The following is a 23,642-nucleotide window of genomic DNA, read 5'->3' on the forward strand; positions in this document are numbered from 1 at the left end:
TTAAAGATCATCAATGTTATATATTAAGACATTTTAATATGTCAAAATGTTAATATTCATGGTGATATATTTATTTGTAAATATAACAAACTTAAAAAAAAAAGGAGTATCAATGTATCATTCATTAGAAACGCTGGATACGTGTATCGATTCTTTGAATCAACCCAAGGTTGAGTTGGATTAAATTATTGGATTAGGTTGAGCCGTTGAGGGTTAGAAAATTTTAATTTGATATGAAGTTGGGTTGGGTTGGGTTGGGGTGATGTCTCTCGTAACCTGACCAAACTCAAATCTAATGTTGAAAAGTGTGAGAATGTGGATTCAAGTATAAGCAGTGTTTTCAAACAGTCATAGTCATTGGTTCGGATGGCCAGACCATTGACTCGGAAACTGTTTAGGCAATCAGTTTTGTTTTATCCTTAAATCAACTGATTCGGGCGGTTGTACCGTTGACCAGTCACTCAGAACAATGGTTTTTTTTGGCTAATTTTATTATAATTATTTTTTATTATTTTTAGTTTTTTTTTTTAATTAGAGCGGGCCATTTGTTTGAACCAGAGTCAAACCACTGACCCAAAAATCAGTGGCCAAAGCGGTTTTGGCTCCAGGTTGGTTTTTAAAACATTGAGTATAAGAGTTGCTACTTTGTAATAAAAAAGCCAAAGGTTAGGATCATGTCCTGTGGATCCCTCTCCATGATCCTAAATAGCTGGGACCAAACATCGTTTAGGTTTCATTGTTGGATTGTAGCAAAGATTGGGATCAAACATCGTTGCCACCAGGGTTGGGGGGTTAAGGATAGGGGTGGACACAGATTGAGATTTTTAGGAGTTATTCAAATTTGGGTTGTCAAAAGCTTGATTTGATTCAGTCAAAACTGAGCATTAAGTTAAACTCAAGTCCAATATATAGACTTGTTTTATAATTGAGTTGAGCTCAAACCCAATAAAATTTGGCTTATGAAGCTTGCAAGCTTAATCAAGTCTTTATTTTATATAATATTTTTAAATTTTTATATGTATTTTTAATATATAATTTTTTATTTTTTATGAAGCCTGGTTCACTATAGAAGATGAATTCGAACCCAAACTTGAGCCTCATGTTTTACTATCGAGCAAAACTCAAATAGCCAAATATTCAATTCAGTTCAGGGGAATTGAATATCCAAGCCTTATAAATAAATTTATGTCCCATGTTGCCACATCCAAATTTAACATTAGATAAATAAACAACTTACATCTAAACTAGGTTAAAAAATATCAATACATATTGTAGCATCTCATATGATATATATATTTTTTCATTAATGTCATTGAATCATAAAATACTGAGGTTTAGGTCCTTTTAATAGGTTTTATACATCTTGATTTATCTATCAAAATTCACAAAGGATTTTGATTGGTGAAAGCTTTTCTGACACCATTTCTTTCTAACAGCATAAAATTTTCTTATGTTTGAAAAAAAAACAAGAGTATATATAATCATAAATATTTTGAACCGTGCTTTAAAGTTTTCAATGAATCCAAACATGTGATAGATTAATATTCTAGTGGGAAAAGGAAGAAGACAGAACTCACTTTGACAATTCCTTCAATTTTGAAAAGAGTGAAAGCTAGCTTTTATGATAGATAAGGCAGAGTACGTAGTATTAGATGTTCAATGAGGATGCCCTCCTTAGTCCTTACCAGCTTTCCAATTCCAGCTGTGAGGATTGGGTATTGAGGGAGCCATCTTTGTCCTTACCATCATCAATGGGATTAGATGATGTTTTCATTTAATAATTGAATGGTAAAAAATCATCCAATTAAAAGCAATATCTTCGATGGGAAGTGGTTGGAATAGACACGTGGAAATTTTGAAAGGAACATTTGGCTGTCCTCCACCACCACCAAATTAAGACAATCTAGGCAAAGAGAGCAAAAGGAAAATGCAAGTTCACATTTGCTGCAACCGTTGCTGCACTCTACATTACTATTACTACCTTGTTATTCGGATAAAAGTTGAATTGAATAAATTACCGAATTATAAAAAATTGGAATCAAAATATTCGGTTCGGTTTTTTGTTAAAACCAAATTTTAATAATATATACTCTATTATATATATATATTATAACGTATAATATATAATATATAATAATAATAATAAAAAGTTAAATTAATTTGATTAACCAAATTTTTAATTTAAAAAAAATTGAAAAAACTGAAACCAAAAATTTCACTTTAATTTTAACGGAATAGTGTTCACCCCCTAATCCTTTGTGCCTCTTGATGAAACACGAGCACACCATGGCTCCAGTTTAATATAAATGATGGATTGTATTAAAAAGAATGTCATATGGTCTATTTATTTTTATTGGTTTATGGTTGCAAGACGTATTTATCAATCGCATTAAAAATGTTATTTGTAATATTTCACTTATATCAATGGTTCATTTTTTTGCTTCATGGTATGCATTCTGCATCGTAGATTTTGCCTATTAATCAATTAAAAACATCATGTAACTTACTGCCTGTTTCACTAGAAGGTTCCAAAGAGTGTTACAACTACAGTTACGGGAAACGTGTTATGCTATGACTAATGAAACAAAAAAATAAAAAAAGTGCATCAAAGACCAAGAAAACAAACAAAATTATGGATGTGAAGGCTGCAAGTAGTAATAGAGCCCTAGACAAGCCTGTTCTCGCTATTAAAACATGAAAAAATGGTTGGGTTTGATTCATCGATTACATAATTTTCCCAATTAAACTCAGGTTTTCTTTCTTTTCTTCAAAATCCCAAATGGGATTTTTAGAAACTTTCCTACACCTTTAAATAGTATATAATCGAGAGTGTATACATATGTTACAATATTTGTTGCAGATAAGGATGGGCCAAGTGTAACAAGCTAAATTAGCTTTTGAACCGAGGAGTCCATGGTTAGTTGTGGCCAGTTGTGGCCGAGGGCCAGTAAGCCAGTCATGTGAGAGTGAAAATGTAGAGGCCCCGGCTGAGTGCCCAAGGCAGAGACTCTAATGGTCAAGTTAGTATAGGTGCAACGCAGGGTGGACGAGGACTAAGGTTAGGATGCTTAGATGAGGCCACAAAGGGAATAAGGGTGCTTTGAGTAATCCAGAGTCTAGATGTTTACCTTGAGAGGATTTCCACCTACTTATACTTGAGGTCACCTGGAGGTAGGTGGGCGCGAATGGTAAGATGTGGTCTGGCCTTAAGGAGCGCAGCCATCCAAGGCCACCGCGTGCGGTCAGGCTATTGGCCCCGCGCCGTGTGCTGATCTCTGCTTTGTGTGCGCCCTCATTGGGTCTGCCCTATGCGCTGCCATCTGCCACACACGTGTGTGCTATTGGTCTAGGCCATGGGCGCCTTTGGCCTTGGTTCTATGAGTTCAGGCCGAACCCTGAAGGGATGGGAGATCCATCATATGGATGGCCGAACCCTAAAGGAAGGTTAGACGAAATTTCAAAAATTTTTTTACTCTCATCCGAGAATTCTATTCCCAATTTAGAAAACTGCATTTTCAAGGTTTGCTCTTGTAACCAAATCGGACCAAATATAAAACTAAGTTCAGGGAGGGATATACCTGATACAGAATCCATGCAAAAAGCTCCTCCCAATGTAGGTGTTCACACCCAAAGAGTGTACCAAATCCTCCCTCCACTAAAGATGACATAGCTTAGGATGAGGTAGGATCAACAGGTAGTTCTTCACCAAAAACTTGTGATTCTTCAGCAAGAATCGAATGGGGTATTGAGGACAACTTCAAAATTATTTCTTCCAACAAGAAACAATATCAACATCAAATCTTGATCAGATCCAAGAGCTAGAGATCGAAAAGGGTAGGGCGGCAAGAGCAGGAAGAAAAAGAACTGAAGGCAAGATTAGTCTGACGGAGTTGTCTTCTCTCTATGTTGTGTGTCTTTTTCAGGTCCGCCCTGCTCTCTATTTATAGCCTTAAAGAGACAACCTCTTAATATGATTATGATTTTCTTGATCCAAAATCTTTATTTGGATCTGGACTCTTTAAATGATAAGGATAATCCATTATCTAATCTGCAGTTCAAGATCAACTTATTCCTAATCAAATTGGGAGTTTTCTAATCCAAATCTTTATTTGGATCTGGACTCTTTAAGTAGATAAGAGTTATCCTCTTATCCTTATCTGTTGATCCAAACCCAGATTTGCCCCTATTTAATTAATCCAATTAACCCAATTCGAAATGGGCTTTTAGGCCCATTAAGCTTTCAAGCTCACTTCCTTTTAATGCTGGATAGCTTGGCTCTCTTTGTATGGCATGGGACCCTAACATTAATCTTCACATCAGCCACATGAGTTTAGCCTATCCTCTATTACAAGGCCTGACCGAATTCACTACTGAATACAGTGAACCTTTGAGTCTATCACTATGGACTCTTAATGGGCCCAACATTTACATTAAATGGTCATTGGGTCCAGCCATTATATGAATGCCCAAGGACTGTGGGTAGATGTAAGATTAGCCCATCAGGTATAACCATCAATGGTCTTACACTTAACCTCTCAGCCCTTAATGATCAAACACTACCCGACAAGAGAGGACCTCTTCCTCGGCTGCAAGGTACAGTGCACCGCTCTTTACTCACATGAATCTTGGGAATTAAAACCTTTTGCAAAAATATATATATATATATTGCAAAACCAAATTTCAAACACATTTGAAATCCACTGGCGGTAGTTTAGGTTTCCATCAGAGAGATTGCATTTCTTGATCATTCATTTTGTCTGACAAAGGGGCTGATCCTATCACTATGATCAACCACTTATATGAATTCTCGAACTGTCCCAACATACCTAGGTTTTGACCCACTCTAAGGATCTCACTGATTGGCATTGAAATCCACTGGCGGTAGTTTAGGTTTCCATCAGAGAGATTGCATTTCCTGATCATTCATTTTGTCCGACAAAGGGGCTGATCCTATCACTATGATCAACCACTTATATGAATTCTCGAACTGTCCCAACATACCTAGGTTTTGACCCACTCTAAGGATCTCACTGATTGGCACATCAAAGACAACCCAATCCAACACCTAGTGCAATATCATAATCGAGTCTATGGGTCAAGTGTAACATTCCAGTTTTTCCTATTTATCTCCAAGGTCAGGGAATTACTGAAATTTTGGTCTGGTTCAGGGTTTCAAGAAAACCCACACTGCATGTACCTTAGGTCTCACCCTAGTAGCTGAGACAAGCCACCCCAACCAACTTGGCAGGATAAATCTCCCCAGATCTATCCAATGGCTGTAAAGATTCTAAACTAACACGAGTCTCATATGTGTCCAGTTTAAGGGTATTACAGAGAAACACACCATAATAACATGAATCAAATTTGTACTTTATTCATTTACAATAAATGTCATAATGTACATCATGCTAATTGGAGCTAAGGGCATACATTGTATAACAACTTGCCCCTGCCTTGTACACTATTGGGGCCCTGACGAAGCCATGTGAGGCGTTGGCCTTGGTCGATGATTACCAAGGACAACACTTGGTGATGGGTGGTCATGTGTTGGCCTTGTGCAGGATGGGTCTAGCTACTGGCAGACTATGATACGTGTGGGGGATGAACTCCTATGCCAAGCGTGGGCTATAAGCGCCACGAATCCCCTAATTGGCAGGTTAGGGCCGTGCCGGAGATGAGATCCTGGTCAAGGCCGTGCACAAGACGGATTGCTGTGCCGTGTCCGTATATGAGACAAGCACTAAGATGGCTGGGCTGTGCTGCTTTCGGTTCAAGATTGTTGAACGGACCAGTCAACGGGACGAGGAGACTGGCCAGCTCACCTAATGTCATTTCATCTTCTCGAGGTGAGCGACGTGTGTTGGTCGCTTGACTAGGTCATGGAGGCAGTCACTCTGTGACCATTGGAATGGTGGAGATCTTCTTTAAATAGCGGACTTAGTTAAGTTTGCCTCCACCATTCCAATGGTGGAGATTGCTTCCAAGTGCTTCCAAGTGCTTATAATTTTCAGAGACCTCAACCTTCCTTCTTACTTCCTTAGAGCTCTCCAGACCTCGTCTTCTTAGGTAAAGAGCCTCTCTACCATAATGTCTTACTCAGACTCTGACCCAGAGTGCTATGAGCTCTTAGATTCCTTGGGAGCAAGCTTCTTCTGAAGTCTGTCACCTATTAGTAGTAGTGGAGATTGCTCGAGTGAGCCCGTGGTCCCAGCTCTGAGGCTTGAGGTCGAGGTGCTGAGGGAGAGGACTGCCTCTGTAGGTGTTGAGTGTAGCCAAAGGGGCAATGACTATCCCAATGAGAGTGCTGGATCTACGAGGTCTAAGTAGGCCGAGAGGTCCCCGGGGTCACTCGATGTGGTTGAGGGCGGGGAAGTTCTCGAGCCCAATCTGAGGCTGGTGGTCGAGTACGTGGCCCAAGGGGTGGCCATAGGATGTATTCCACCCTCGGAGCAAGATAGTATCCTCATCTTCGAGTAGGTGAAGACCCTAGCCCGGAAGTATTACATCCCTTAGTCTTACAGACTTAGGGTTCCAGACATTAGTGGTCGGTCGTGGACACTAGGGGAAGGGGAGATCTGCATTTACCAACACTACTTAGAATTTGGCCATAGGTTTCCTCTCCACCCTTTCATCCTCGAGCCGCTGAGGTGGTACAACATCTCGATTAGTCAACTAGCCCCCAACGCTCTCAAGACCATCATTGCCTTGCTGGTGATGGCTCGGCTCCAAGGCCACATCCTCAGGAGGCGGGCATATATTACTTCCAAGCCCACCGAGGCCGAGCTGTCAACAACCCCTTCTCTGTTCACCACTAGAAGAGAAATTTCTTCTTTGTCTCCTATCTTGAGGGTTAGTCGTTCATGTTGGGCTGGGGCGAACTGAACCTAACTATAGAGAAGCCCATTCCTTATCTCCACGACGGTGAAGCAAAAGTGATCACCCACATATGAGTATTGAGGACTATCCAAGCCAAGCCCCTAGTGGAGGAAGAACTTCCATTGGTGTTTGCTGGTCTCAGGCCTGCCCGCCTCGGTAGGAGAATTCCTGCCCTCAGCTTTTAACACGTTGACATTCTTTTCTTTAATGGAGGTGCTAACGTGTGATTTGTTTCTCTGCAGAGATGTTGATCAACACGAAGCAGATGCTGTTGGATAAGGCCAAGTCCAATTATTCAAGTTCTTCATACTGTATCTTTTGACTATCTTGTCAATGTAAGTAGATTGGGATAATCCTATTATCCTCTTTGATCTATCTCTATAAAGTCGAAGTCCCAAGATATAAGAGGCTTCTTCAAGATCTTTCATGGAAAATTGCTGTGAAATCCATAATTTCACTGTAGTCAACATTCCTACATCATTCCCAATGAGTTGAATGTCGTCTACTTACAGAACCAAGAATGTAACCTTATCCCCATTGGTCTTCCTGTAAACACAGGGCTCATTTGGATTCTGCTCAAAGTCAAACTGTTTGATAGTAGAGTCAAACCGGATGTTCCAACTCCTAGAAGCTTGTTTAAGTCCATATATGGATCGATTTACATACCATGTGTTCCTGACCTGTAGCTATGAAACCTTGTGGTTGCTGCATATAGATATTTTCAGTAAGATCTCCATTCAGAAATGCGGTTTTGACATCCATTTGCCAAATCTCGTAGTCATGGTATGCTGCTACAACTAGTAGGATCCTAATGGATTTAAGCATGGCCATGGGCGAAAATGTTTCATCATAATCGATTCCTTCTTTCTAAATGTACCCTTTTGCTACAAGATGATCCTTGTAGGTCTCAACCTTACCATCGGGGCCCTTCTTCCTCTTATAGATCCATTTGCAACCAATCGCTTTTACCCCATGGGGCGGATCTACTAGAGTCCAGACTCCATTGGTTTCCATTGAGTCCATCTCAGATCTCATGACATCTACCCACTTCAAGGACTCTATGTCCAACATAGATTCCGTATAAATCACGTGATCGTCCTCACTGGTCATAGCTTCCACTACGTAACTTTCTTGGTCATATCCGTAACAAACTGGGGGACTAGATTCCCAGGTAAATCTCCTAGGTTGGTTATTAACTGGAGCTTGTGGAACATCTCCCACTACTCCCGAGCTCTCCTCATCAAGAACAAATTCCTGACAATGATTGTTCAGGATATAATCTTCCTCCAAGAAATGAGCATTTCGGCTATAGAACATCTTCTATTCTCTTGGGTGATAGAATAAATACCCTACGGAGCCTTTTGGGTAACCTACAAATAGGAAATGACTAGTCTTAGATTCTAATTTGTTAGCACTTGTTCTTTTAACATGTGCTGAACAACCTTAAATCTTCAAGTGTCTTACACTTGGTTTCTTACTGGTCCAAAGCTCATAGGGAATCTTCGGAACGGATTTGGTTGGAACCCGGTTCAACATGTATATCGTAGTCTCTAATGCGTAACCCCTAAAGGATGTGGGTAATTTCGAGTTACAAGAAGTGATCGGACCATTTCCAATAAAGTTCAGTGCCTCCTTTTTGACACACCGTTTAATTGTGGTGTAGTAGGAGGAGATAATTGTGATACTATCCCATTTTCCTTTAAGTAGTCCCTGAATTTGTCAGAGAGATATTTGCCTCCTTGATCTGATCGAAGGGCCTTAATGTGTCTCCCTAACTGTTTCTTGACCTCTTGCCTAAACTCTTTGAACTTTTCAAAGGATTCTGACTTGTGTCTCATTAGGTACACGTAACCATACTGAAAGTGATCATCAGTAAATGTTATGAAATAAACGTGCTGGTTACGTGTCCTAACATTCATGGGACCACATACATCAGTATGTATAAAGTCAAGCATGCCTATTGATCTTTCAGGCTTATCGTTAAATGGTCGTTTCGTCATCTTACCCTAAAGGCAAAGTTCACAAGTTGAAAGATCTTTTATAGTTAGAAATCCAAAGGACCATCCTTACTAACCTTGTGATACGATCTATGTTAATGTGGCCAAGTCGGTAATGCCACAGGCATGTGGGATTAACTGTATCACAGGTTCTTTTCTTGGGGTTATTATCTGATGTAGTTTCGGTTATATTTGTTTCCAAAGAAGGATGAAGAACATAAAAACCATTTCAAGTTCTCCATATGAAAGGAATTTGTTATTTCTTTTGATAGTAATCACATTATTAAAGATGACAAAATATCCATCCGTATACAGTTTTGAAACAAAAATCAATATTCTTTTCAAATTGGGTACATAAAGACAATCTTTTAATGTAATTGTTCATTCTCTGAAATACAATTCTATAGTTTCTATGGCTGTAACTACAACCCTTGCAGAAGTCCCCAAGTAAAAAATCACTTCACCGTCGCTCAGTCTTCTACTTGTCCTGAACCCCTACAATGTGTTGCATGCATAAGTAGAAGCCCTAAAGTCAATACAGCAGGAAGCAGGAGTCACCAACATATTGGTTTCTATGACAAAGGATTCGAAATTACCTTGTTTTTTGGTTTCCAAGTACTGAGGATAGTTCCTCTTCCATTGACTGGCCTGTTTGCAGAAGTGACAAGCATCTGATGCCTTGTGCTTCCTATGCTTTTTAGGCATGCTAGTTTTCTTCTGAGGTTTATTCTTTGCCTTCCTCTTCTTCTTGCCCGATTTGCTACCTTCAACAAGCATGGCAATGGGCTCATCCTTCTTTATCAATTCCTCAGCCCTCTGCAACATATTGCTGAGTTCCTAGAGGCTAACATTTAGCTTGTTCATATTGTAATTCATTATGAACTGATTGAAGAAAAGAGGCAAAGAGTTCAGGATGACATCAACTTTGGTGATATGATCTAGCCCTGATCCAAGAGCCTCCAGTTCATTGATATACCCCATCATCTTAAGACAATGGTCATGAACTAGCTGGTCCTTGGACATTCGTGTGATCATAAACTGTTTTAGGACCTTCTGATGAGTAAAACAATTATGCTCCTCATACATTTTCCTTAGACTATCCAATATATCTTTGGACACTTCGATTTGATCGAATTGTCATTGTATCTGATTGTCTAAGGAGGCTATGATATAGCACTGGGCAAGTGAGTTTTTTTTTTCTCCTCCCATTCTTGATATTCCCTCATACAGGCCAGAAAAGCCCTATCACCCAAACGATCTAGAGCAGGGTTCTTAGAAACTTTGTCCAATTTCTCGGACGTTAGGACTAGCATAAGGTTATGATACTAGTCAGCGTAATTTGGGCCCTTAAGCTTATTATCATCCAACAATTTGGTGAATTGTTCATTTGCCATTTCTGATAAAAGGCAAAGCAAATATTAGTCCACAACCCAATTTGATTCATGTTATCTACATAGATATGGTTTTTAATCTATGTACCATTTTCATTTGTTCGTCTCTGAAATTTTCCTCTTATCTCAATGATGGAGACTGTGAACTATGTCTCTAGAAATGTGGGAAACCACATAGGGTGCATGGAGCAAACTATTTCAGCTGCATAACCTCACCACCTTCTGTGAAGGTTCACATCCACTCATCTCATGAGCTTTCCCTTTGGCCTCTATCAGACAAGGTTCATTGCCATTCTAGGTTAAACCTTTCTATCCAGTGAGTGCTTACGCATCATATTAGTTAACGCCAAGGCATCGTGAGAGAGTCTTCCATTTTAGGATAGGCCCCTCCCACATCGGTCTATGATGCCCTTATCATCTTATGAAACAACCCAACAGATCCAATAGCAAATGGATAGCCCAATTTTATGGTGCATTTCCTCATTACTGAAGGTCCCATCTTCATGTTAATGATGGAAGACCTTTAGAGAGTTCATCATATGAATCTCTCTATTACATGCACTCATATTTTAGTGGAGGGAATGAAATATTATGCCCTAGTTTTATTTTGGTCAAACCAAAGTGGCTCCCACTGACTTTTTCAAAGCTAGATTTAAATGGGCCCTAAACGGTTAGGGTTCCGCACTATTCCTCTTGGGAAGGAAGCTGGTGTGGGGCCCACTAAGCGGGGAGATCATCCAATGATCTTACGGACACCATGGCAATGATGTGCATATCAGCCATAGTGTGCGAAAGAGCCACTATCAAAATAATCATGGGCCAAGTACTTATGGTCCATGTACATAGCACACTATACATCCATACATCCATACATCACATGCATGAAATAAATTGATCCAATCAATTAGAATATCTGTAAAAACCTTAATTAATTATATTAAATCAGTATCATCCCAATAGAGCCCATAATGTCATCATATAACATTATCTAGGTACGTGGGTTGTATTGCAAAAGGCAGTTCGATCCATGTAGCTAATTTAGGGCTGATTCAATATTATCATATTAAAATTAGGTTTTTATAGAGGTGGGCCGAATTAAAGCTTGGAGTGGGCCATCAACCCTTTGGCCTAAGTTGAATTAGGGTTAGAAAAAATAACTCCATCGAACAAATCAATTCGGTCCAACCACTTTGGACCAAATTTGGTGTAAATCAGCCTAAGTTTTGGTGTCCAATTCAATATTTAATTTAAGAACAATGATCTAAAAATAAATTAATTCAAGATAATCAAATTATCAAGATACTAATATTAGAGGGCTACACTGTGATTTTCTTGGATATCCTACAAACCTACCTACAAAGAACAGTTAATCGCAGATTGCAGAATCAGTATTTGCAAAATTGCAGATTGCAGAACTTGTTTTTGTGAAAATTTCTTTTCCTCCGTTGCGCACTTCAGCGATCTCCAGATGGAAATGAAATAGAAAAACCTAATCTTTCTATTATTACATCACATCGAATTCCTATACAATTTGTCTAAAAATAAAGAAAAATTATATATAGACCAGAATTGAATAGAAAAGAAATTGCATGGTGTGCCATTCTTGGCACCATAAAGATTTGACCTCCATCACATGTGCAGCCCAAAATTCAAGAAAAAATTCACAGAACAATTCTATAAATTTTAGAGATTAATAAAGATTTATTTTCTAGATCTTTTACCCATAACTTGGGAACCAATTCCTAGAAAAAATGCTAACTGCGCAAATCGGGTAGAACACCTTTTTCCCATTTGCGTAGATTCAGATCTGTTCTTAAAGGGATAGGATATCCATCACATGGACGCCCAAAGATTGTGGAATAAGGGGGTGAATTTCAAAAATTTTTCTCTCCCTTCAACTGAGAATCGAATTCCCTATTTAGAAAATCATATTTTCAATGATCATTCTTGAACCATAAACTGAACCAGATCTGAACCAAAAGGAGTAGGTAGGGATAATACCTGATACAGAGAAGCAGTATCTCCCAATGGAGGTGTTCATGCCCACGGAAGGATCCAAAATCTGCTCCCACTGAAGATGGCACAGTGTAGGGTGGAGCAGAATCAATAGAGTTCTTCCAAAAGAACTTGAGCCTTCGCAAGAATCAACTGGATGGCACGTGAGCACAACTTCCTATCAATTCTTTCTCAAAGAACTGATGTCAAGATCGAATCTTGACTTCTCCCACAACTGGAGATCGAATTGGCAAACAGGGAGGCAAGAAAAGAATTCTGCTGAGATGCTTTAATTCTTTCTTCTTGATTTCAGCACTGAAGAGGATCTGAATGTGATATCTACTAAAGGCTGCCGCCCCCTCCTTTTTTTGTTAACCTGAAAGATAAGCTCCTAATCTAATTAGGAGCTGCTTATCCAAATCATATTTGGATAAGATCTCTCTTTAGGTGATAGGGATAAACCCTTATCTTATCTGCAGATTAGATTAACTTTCTCCTAATCTTATTAGGAGGTTTCTAGATCTGAATCACATTCAGATCTGGATTCTCTGAGTTGATAGGGTCAAGACCCTATCCTATTTGCTAATTCATCTTAGAATTCACCCCATTATTAACTAATTAAATAGCCCAATTCGAAATGGGCTTTAGGCCCATTAAGCTTATGTGCTCACTTAACCTTCCTAACTGCTGCCCCGTTGGGCTTCCTTGTATGGCATGGGACCCAAACATTGATCTACACATCAGCCACATCGATTCGGCCTAGCCTTTGTTACAAGGCTTGGCCGAATACACTGTTATGGACAATGCACCCCCTGAAACCCATCTCATGGGCTCTATGGGCTCAACACTTATCCTAAGTGGTCCCTGGGCCAAACCACCTTGTAACAACCAGGGACTGTGGGCAGATGCAAGATTATCCCATCAGGTATTATTCTCAATGGTCTTACACTTAACCTCTCAGTCCATAATGATCATACACTGCCCGACAAGAGAGGACCTCTCCCTCGGCTGCAGGGAATAGTGTTGCACTCTCTCTTATATGGATCCCGAGAATTAAAAGCTTTTGCAAATCACTTCGAAATCATAATATATATACTTTTATATCTCATATAAAATATATTTTGCAAAACAAATCTCAACGATTGAAATCGGTTGTCGGCAGTCTTGGTTTCCATTAGTGAGAGTGCATCCCCGATCATTACCTTTGTCCGACAAAGGGGCCGATCCTGTCACTATGATCACCCACTCAGATGAATTCTTAGATTGTCCCAACATACCCAGGTTTTGACCCTCGCTAAGGATCTCACTGATTGGTACATCAAAGACAGCCAAATCCGATACGTAGTGCAGTATCATAATTGAGTCTAGGGGTCGGGTGTAACTTTCCAATTTTGCCCATCAATCTCCAAGGTCCAGGGCAATACTGGAAATCTGATCCAATTCAAAGATTCAATTAATCCTACATTGTATGTGCCTAGGGTCTCACCCCGGCAGCTGAGACAAGCCACCCGTACTGACTTGGTGGCACTACAGTGTCAGCCTTGTCAGGATAGGTCTCCCTAAACCGACCCACTGGCTGTGAACGTTCTAAACTAACATGAGTCTCATTAAGTGTCCAATGTAAGGGTATTACATAGAAACATACCAAGGGAGCATGAATCAAATATGCACTTTTATTCATTTACAATAAACTCATAAAGTACATCATCTTGATTGAAGCTAAGAGCATACAAAACTGTCTAACAGTTCCAATTTAGTTCAAGATTTGAACTTGGCTCTAATACCACTAAAAGGGATGGGAGATCCATCATATGAATGGCCGAACCTTGCAGGAAGGTTGGGCGAAATTTCAAAATTTCTTTACTTCCATCTAATAATGCTATTTCCAATTTAGAAAATAGCATTTTCAAGGTTCATTCTTGTAACCAAACCGAACCAAATCAGATACCAAAATGAGGGAGGGATATACCTGATACAAAATCCATGCAAGAATGCTCCTTCCAACATAGGTGTTCACGCCCAAAGAGAGTACCAAATCCTCCCTCCACTAAAGATGACACAGCTTAAGGTGAGACAGGATCAACAGGTAATTCTCCACCAAGAACTAGTGATTCTTCAACAAGAATTGAATGGGACAGTGAGCACAACTTTTAAATTGTTTCTTCTAGCAAGAAACAATATCAAGATCAAATCTTGGTCCAATCCAAGAACTGGAGATCGAATAGGGTGGGGCGGCAAGAGCAGGAAGAAAAAGAGCAGAAGGCAAGAGCAGTCTAACTATGTTGTCTTTTCTTCATATTCAACGAATATGTCTTTGGAGGTTCATCCTACCCTCTTATTTATAACCTTAAAGAGAAAATTTCCTAATTCCATTAGGTGTTTCTAATCCAAATCTTTTATTTGGATCTGGACTTTTTAATTGATAAGGATGATCCCTTATCTTATTTGTAGATAAAAAATCAATCTTCCTAATCAAATTAGGAGTTCTTTTGATCTAAATCTTTATTTGGATTTGGACTCTTTAAGTGGACAAGGATAATCCCTTATCTTATCTACTGATCCAAATCCTAGATCCACACCTATTTAATTAATCTGGTTAACCTAGTTCAAAACGGGCTTTTAAGTCCATTAAGCTTCTAGGCTCACTTCCACTTTAATATTGGCTAGCTTGGCTCTCTTTGTATGGCGTGGGACCTTATCATTGATTTACACATCAACCACATGGGTTCAACCTAGCCTCTGTTACATAGCCTGGCCGAATTCACTGCTGAATGCAGTGAACCCCTGAGTCCATCATTATGGGCTCTTAATGGGCTCAACATTTACACTAAATGGTCATTGGGTCCAGCCATCTTATGAAGGCCCGAGGACTGTGGGCAGATGCTAGATTAGCCCATCTAGTATAATCCTCAATGGTTTTACACTTAACCTCTCAGTCCATAATGTTCAAACACTGTCCGACAAGAGAGGACCTCTCCCTCGGCTGCAAGGTGCAGTGCTGCACTCTCTACTCACATGGATCCCAGAAATTAAAAACTTTTGCAAATATTTTGAAACCATAATATACATATGTATGTATGTATATCTCTATATAATTATATTTTTCAAAACCAAATTTCAAACACATTTGAAATCCACTAGCGGTAGTTTAGGTTTCCATCAGAGAGATTGCATTTCCCGACAAAGGGGCTGATCTTATCACTATGATCAACCACTTAATGAATTCTTGGACTATCCCAACATACCCAGGTTTTGACCCCCTCTAAGGATCTCACTGATTGCCACATCAAAGACAGCCAATCTGACACCTAGTGTAGTATCATAATCAAGTCTATGGGTCAAGTGTAACATTCTAGTTTTGCCCATTTATCTCCAAGGTCAGGGAAATACTAGTATTTTGGTCTGGTTCAGGGTTTCAAGAAAACCCACACTGCATGCATCTCAGGTCTCACCCTGTTAGCTGAGACAAGCCACCCCAACCAACTTGGCAGCACATCAGTATCAGCCTTGGCAGGATAAATCTCCCCAGATCTATCCAACGGATGTAAAGATTTTAAACTAACACGAGTATCATATGTGTTCAATTTAAGGGTATTACAGAAAAACATACCATAATAACATGAATCAAATATGTACTTTATTCATTTACAATAAATGTTATAATGTACAATCATACTGATTGGAGATAAGGGCATACACTGTCTAACATAAATCAACTCCTTCTAAAAAAACCCAAAATGAAACTTGTAATTTTCCAATGTGGAACATGTTAAAAACATGTTTTAGTAGGAGAAATGCTATTTTTCAAAACATGTGTACAGGTGAAAATTCTCATGTAATTGACCAATAAAACCCATTGAATTTAATCTCTAATAACATTAAAATCCGACAGACAATAATCCTAAATGATGAGATGGGAGAAAGTGAGTTGGTGGAGAAATTGCTAGAGAAAAGGAAGAAGGTACTGGGAGAAAGGGGAAACCAAGAACCCGTTTATGAGATGAGTATGGGTGTTTTGATGTTAGATGTACACTATAGTTGGTATCGAACGGCCACCAATCCTCGCCCGTTCATTCGTTGGATACAAGGGTCGAAGGGCAGTATGACATTGCTATTCAAAATTCAATTTCATCTCAAGGAATGGTGGGCTTTTCAAAAGAGGTCCTCAAAGAAGCAATTTTGGATTGTTTAAGAGAATTGAAGTGGAAGACAACCGATCGTGGTTAAAAAAGAGGGGAACCTATGGGCAGACATAGGGATGGGGGTTGGAGAGGCTCATTGTGGTGACTGGAGGGGGGAGGGAAAGCAATATGGGGTCGACATATAGGAAAAAGGTTCCAAGCCCGATGGGATCGGGATTAGAGGGAAACCTATAGAGACTGCCAAAGCAACAATCACTCAATCAGGCTACAGATTTGACTCTACATTGTTGAACCTACCATTGGAATGGAACTGATTTGCAGCAGCGACATCAGCAAAAGAACTATTCTCAGAAGGCTCGAAACCTAAGGAAATAATCCCCCTAGATATAGTTGAAGACAGGGAGGGGTATCACCCCAACGTTGTAGTTTCCTATACAAAGCTCATGCCGCCAGGTATGTAATGCTTAGTTGGGTGTGGAGGGACAAAAGAGGTTGGAAAAGGAGGTGGTGTAGGGGAGATGAAAGGGGAGGAAGGTGCAGAGAAGGAGGCAAGATCGACATCATCGTGGGTGAATTCAAATTGTTAGGGTTGGGCAAATTTTTGGGCATTTAGATATCGGGGATGGAAGAGGAATCAATTAAGTTTCTGGAATGAATAGAGAAGAGGGTTTTATTGAAGAAAGGAAACCTCAATGCAAAAAAAAGGGGGATTTCTTTGAAGAAAAACTGGGAGATGTTGACGTTGTTGTGGGGGCTAAATAACAAGGCAATGTTGAGGTTGTCATGGGGGCTAAATAACAAGGCAGGGAAAGGGGAGGGGGAAAAAGGCTAAGGGTAAGGGGAAGGGGAGAGATTTAGGGGGTCTAATTCTTACTCTGCTTGGAATGTCAAGGCGATGGGGTTGGGGAGAAGGAGAATGGTGAATAGTGATATGCTGGGGTGTAAACAGATTGAATTTGAACCAAATTAGGCAAAAATCGAATTTGATTAAATATTCGAATATTCGATTGGATTTGAATTCAGTGAATTAAATATTTTAGATAATTAATAAATATATAAAATAAATATTTTGTTTATATAAAGTATATAAATATATAAATCATTTATATAATTTAATTATTATATATAAAAATTATATAAAACATTTAAATATTTTGTATCTAATTGATCGAATTCAGATATTTATTGAATCGAATCAGGTCATATCCAAATTCAAATTTAATTAACTATTTGGTATGAATGGGATATCCAAATTTCACCATTTAGATATTTGAATTATCCAGATTTGATTTGATTTGATTTTATCAAATCTCAAATTCGAAATCAAATTTTCGAATACCATTAACACCCTAGTTATATGTTAAAGAGATGGAGGTTGGAAGTGGTGTTCCTTCAGGAATCCAAGCTGGAAAGTGGTGAAGGCAGAAATAATAAGTGTTTGGGGTCCAGGGGAAGTTAGGTGGATTAGTAAACCAACAGGAGGAAGCATGAGGGGCCTGGTAACTATGTGGGAATGATCAATTTGTAAGCTGATTGAGTGTCATATTGGGGAATTTTCTATTTCGATGGTGTGAAGGGTTTATTCACAAATGTCTATGGACCTTCGGAAGAGGCAGATAGAGGAAGATTGTGGGAAGATCTTGGTGAGGCAAGAGATTATTCTACTATCCCTTGGATGCTGGGAGGAGATTTTAATGTTACAATAAGGTTTTTGGAGGAAAGAAATGATGGTAGAAGAGGAGTTAGGGACATGGGACGGTTTGCAGATTTTATAAACCAATTCAATCTTATAGATCTGTCGTTTTCCAGAGCTCAATACACTTGGACAAACAATAAAGAATTCCCAACATTAGTTAAGCTTGACAGATCATTGGTTTCCCCTGAATGGGAAAATCTATTTCAAAACCTGAATCAAATGGCTTTATCAAGACCGGTTTCAGCTTCACTCTCCTATTCAGCTTAGTAGTGGTGTCTTTGCTCGCAAGAAGTATACTTTCAAATTGGACACGCCTGGTTCGACGAACAGGATTTCCTTCCCTTGATAAAATCTACTTGGATTGAAACTTAGGTGGGGCCGAAGAACAAGTTCTTTTGTTTTAACCAAAAAGTTGGGAGCCATTAAGGAGGTGTTAAGAACTTAGAAGATAGAGAAATGGAACAAATTAGAGGCAGAAAAGAAAATATACTTAGAAACTATAAAAGAAATTGATGTAGCAGAAGAAAAGGTCCCATGCCACAAAAAGAAAAGAAAAAAAAAGGCAGAGTGCAAAGTTACTTTTGGACAAGTTAGCTTATAAGGATGAACTAAAATGAAGATAAAGTGAAAATGTGAAGTGGCTCAAGGTTGGGGACAAAAATTCCAACTTATTTCATAAAATGGCTAAGGCAAGGAATAGAGTAAACAACATACAAAGGCTGGAACATGAGGATGAAGTTGGAGATTCCTGACCGGGTATGAAGAGATTAGAAATTGGCTTAAGGTTGGGGATAGAAATTCCAACTTCTTTCAAACATTTGAGAATCTTTAATACAGCTCTTCTAGGAAAATGGATCTGGAGGTTTGTTCTAGGAAGAAAGGTGGAGAAGCTTAGTTATAGACAAGTACAACACAGATAGAGGTGATTGGATAACCACTTCTTCTTTTACAGCTCTGGGCTGATCCATTTGGAAGAAACTTATGGAAATTCTTCCTAAATTTAGTATAGGTTTAAGTCCCAAGCTGGGGAAGGGGGATAAGTTGGCCTTGCGGAAAGACCCATGGTGTGGAATCTCTTCTCTCTCAAATCAATTCCTGTAGTTATTTCAGATAGATGAGTCCTAGGAAGCAACCATTTTTGACTAATATGATGTAAATGACATCACAATAATTTGGTGCCCTGCTTTTAGAAGAAATTTTCAAGACTAAGAAATTTGATAAATTATCAGAAATGTTGGAATTAATCTCTCTTCAGCCATTGAAGATAGTTGGAACAACAACTTGGAAGCAGATATGTCTGCAACTAAAATTTGGGCGAAATTTCAAAAATTTCTCTCTCTCCCATCTAGGAATTGCATTCCCTATTTTAGAAATCTATATTTTCAAGGATCATTCTTGAAACAAAACCGGACCAGATCTGAAACCAATAGGAAGTTAGGGATATACCTGATACGAAGTAGCAGTAACTCCCAATAAAAGTGTTCACACCTAAGGAGAAGACCAAAACTAGCCTCCACTAAAGATGACACATTGTGTGGTGAAGTAGGATCAACGGGATGACTCTTCAGCAAGAACCAGGATTCTTTAGCAAGAATTGAACAAGGGCTGGTGAGCACGAATTCAGATTATTTCTTCAACCAAGAAACAATATCAAGAACCTTTCTTGATCAGTTTCCACAAGTGGAGAGCAAACTGGGAAGGAGTGGCAAGAACAGGGGAGAACTCTGCAGATTGCTGTGTGTAGAAACTGAGGAATTCGCCCCCTATTTATGGCATTCTCAGGATTAGCCTCCTAATCCAATTAGGAGAGAGATTTTTTATCAAAATCTGATATTTGGATCTGGACTCTTAATTGTATAAGACTTATCTTATCCTTCAACTAATCCTAATCAGATTATAAGCCAGATCTTGCCCCTTTTAATTAACTAACTTAAGCCCAGTTCGAATTGGGCCTTAGGCCCATTAAGCTTATGTGCTAACTTACTCCTTAACCTGTTGCCTAGTTGGTTTTCTTTGTATGGCATGAGACTCTAACATTGATCTACACATCAGCCACATGGATTCAGCCTAGCCTTTGTTATAAGGCTTAGCCGAACTCATTGTAGGAGACAGTGAACCCCTGAATCCATCACCACGGGCTCTTAATGGGCCTAACATTTACACTAAATGGTTCTTGGATCCAGCCACCTTATTAAAACCCAAGAACTATGGGCAGATGCAAGATTAGCCCATCAGGTATTACCCTCAATAGTCTTACACTTAACCTCTCAGCCCATAATGATCATACACTACCCAACAAGAGAGGACCTCTCCCTCGGTTGCAAGTTACAATGATGTACTCTCTACTCACATGGATCCTGGAAATTAAAACCTTTTGCAAACAATTTGAAACCATAATATATTAGTATATCTTTATATAAATATATTTTGCAAAACCAAATTTTAAACACATATCCAAGGATCCAAAAGATATTGTAGTCTTTTCTTTTGGAAAATTACTCCACCAAGGAAAGTTTATTTTCCTGGGTACCACTTACCCAAGTAAGTGATACCCATCTCCTAGGTGGGTAAATAACTTTCCCACCTAGGGAGAAAGTTGTCAACACTTGAATGGGACAAAAATGCCCTTTTTAATAATAGATTTTTATGGTTAAAATTGACATGACCTTATTTACATGAGAAATAAAAGAACATGGGTAAATGCATTTATCCGAGTAAGTATTTCCCAGAAAAAACTTACCTAGGGACTGCATTTACTCGGGTAAATAATTTACCCAAAAGCGAAGAGGGCCTTAGATCTCTCATAGTGGCTAGACTGTTCTCTAGCTTTTGGTCGGTTGGCTCCTTCCCCAAGAGTTATGGTGGGGGACCCTCTTGTATGTTTATTCTTTATTATTAAAATTACCTTCATTTTTTACAAAAAAAGGATAATGGGGTCTTAGATCTAGCATCTCTTCCAGCTCTTTATTAGATCTCTTAGTTCATAGTTTTTAGTATGTGTAGTTACTTTCTCTACCAGTTCTCTAGATAGATGGGACCTACCCTTTTATGGAAAGACCTGAGGCAATTTTCTAACTCCATAAAGGAAATTGATCAGCCAACTGAGGGGTAGCCCAGTTGGTACACTGGTGATTTGTCCCAGAGCAGATGCGGCTTCGAGTCCCAAATACCAAATTGGTTATTGATGTGATGTTGTAGTGTTCATAGAAAAAGTAACAGCCCCTACAGGAGTCTTCTGTTTCTTTCTGTCCATATAGAACTAAGTACAACAGCCGGAATAGAGCCCCACAGACTTCTAGCCAGATATGATAAACCGTATAACTCCCAACATCTCAGTAACTTCTTCACAGAACCAGACATAACCTAGAGCTACAATATAGTGATTCCATATCTTTGTCGAGAAAGGACAGTGGATACACAAATGATTGGTATACCAAATTTGTAACAAGTTCTTATAATGCAAAATTCTTGTACTAAGTGCTGGTTCATTAAAAAAAAAAAACCTAACACTGTAAAGTCCTTTGGGTCAACTTTGTAGGAGATAAACAAGCTCCTATACTAAAAGTCAAACCTTGGGTTAGGGTTTGGCACAACCTGAGTTAATAATAAACCCAAGCTTAACTTGAGCTTAGTCCAACACAATTATGGTCAGGCTCTGACTCAAGTTGGGTTGAGCTAGACTTGGTTGGGCTTGGGCGGATTAGTCAAATTTGAAAGAATTTATGAATATCATAGCCATTTTTATTGGGCTTTATAGCCCAATTTAAGAATAGAAATGATTGATATATGTACAATTTTCATTTATGTGCATATACATATTCTATACAAATGTACATGCATATATAGTTAGATGAAAAAAGATATTTTTATATAAACAAAATGCATGGGTGCATGTATTTATTTGGACAGGCTTAGGTAGGGTTGGACACAAGTTAGCTTATTAGGCTAAGCTCGAGCTACTCACAGACTCAATCCAAGTTTAGTTTAGGCCCAAGTTTTTGACACAGGCCCATCCAAAGCCCTAAACTTCAGGCTCAATTCATGAAAAAACTCAGATTGTTTCCACCTTAATTAATCTAATAGTTAGTTTCTTTTTTCATTATAATTGAAATGAGATCGGATTCAGTCCTCACAAGACCATGTTCACACTGTTCTCATAACCATTTGCAATTATGTATTAGAAATATCTTTGTATTTATATGTTTTTATTCATGAGAGATATTCCCAAATCCCAATGCACATCAGCACGGTTTTGTGAAGACTGAATCCGAGTCCAATTGAAACGTCTATTCAACCATATTTACATCTTATTAGTTGATCTCTAATAGTTATCTTCTACTCCAACCACATTTACGTCTTATTAGTTGAATGGCATACGTGCAGTTTGCACATTTAAAAGGGGAGAAAAGAGATAGTGGAAACCGGAGAGGGAAAATAAATGGACTAAAATATTTTATGGTTGATATCCATGAAATAAATGAACATTTTATGTTCAATTGAAATAAATGTACATTTCACCATTGATTTGCATGCATTATTGTCAGATTTGTAGTAGTGACAAGCATGAGCCAAATGGGTGTCTTCTCACAAACCAAATTTGTACTTTTATCTCATTTGCATTTATTGGTAATGCAAATTTTGCATCAATCTGATGTAAAATTTGCAAAACCTCCCTCCTACATCAATTCTCTCTCATATAAAATAGGGACCACAGAATCTTGCATCCCCCCGAAAATGTTATTTTTTTTTCAAACATTTCCTTTGTAATCTAACAATACACACAAGTGGACCAATATTAACCCTCTATGTCTTTATATAACAAACCCACTGAGGCTACTAATGGACATGCTCCAAGTGTACAACCTAAGTGCAAATATTCAACTATGTTCAAACATCATGCTGCCAAGGAGATAAGAAAGTAGGCAGAAAATAAGTAGCCCTAGGGAAAGATAAGGAAGATTAGTGTACAACATTCAATGATATTGTGAGCATTTTAAACGACTCACTTGGGTTGGATTGGAGTCGCCACCCATCAGATTAGAAAGTGGAGGTGATAGAATCTTCGGGAATTACATCAAAATTCATTTTGATTCAATAGTGACTCCAAAACCCAATGCACTGGCTACATCAGTCCGGGGAAGACTCGGATCAAAAAGGGAAGGGGTTAGACATCCTTCTCCTGGGTCCGATAGGTGGAACCTACATGGTATGCCCAAACAAGTATAATAAAAAAATACAATATCAATCAAGAAAAAAAAAATAAAAAAGCAAAACCGAAGGATAAACCTATATAAAAGAAAAACCCATTTTTATTTACCAATTTCTTATTTCTATTATAGTTTTTTTTTTTATTTCTATTATTAGTTTTATTTATTACTTTCTAATTATACCTTTTATTATTTTTATAATTTATTCATTTTATATTTATTTATTTTTTGTTATTTTCTTATAGAACCCTACTTGTATATTCATTATATCTACGACTCATTTGTTTAAAATTTTCTTGTTACTATTTTTTTCATTTTTTCACTTTTCTTTACCAATG

This window comes from Nelumbo lutea, chromosome 1 (genome assembly GCF_056320005.1).
Source record: "Nelumbo lutea isolate HS-2025 chromosome 1, American lotus-T2T, whole genome shotgun sequence".
In the NCBI taxonomy this organism is placed as follows: domain Eukaryota; kingdom Viridiplantae; phylum Streptophyta; class Magnoliopsida; order Proteales; family Nelumbonaceae; genus Nelumbo; species Nelumbo lutea.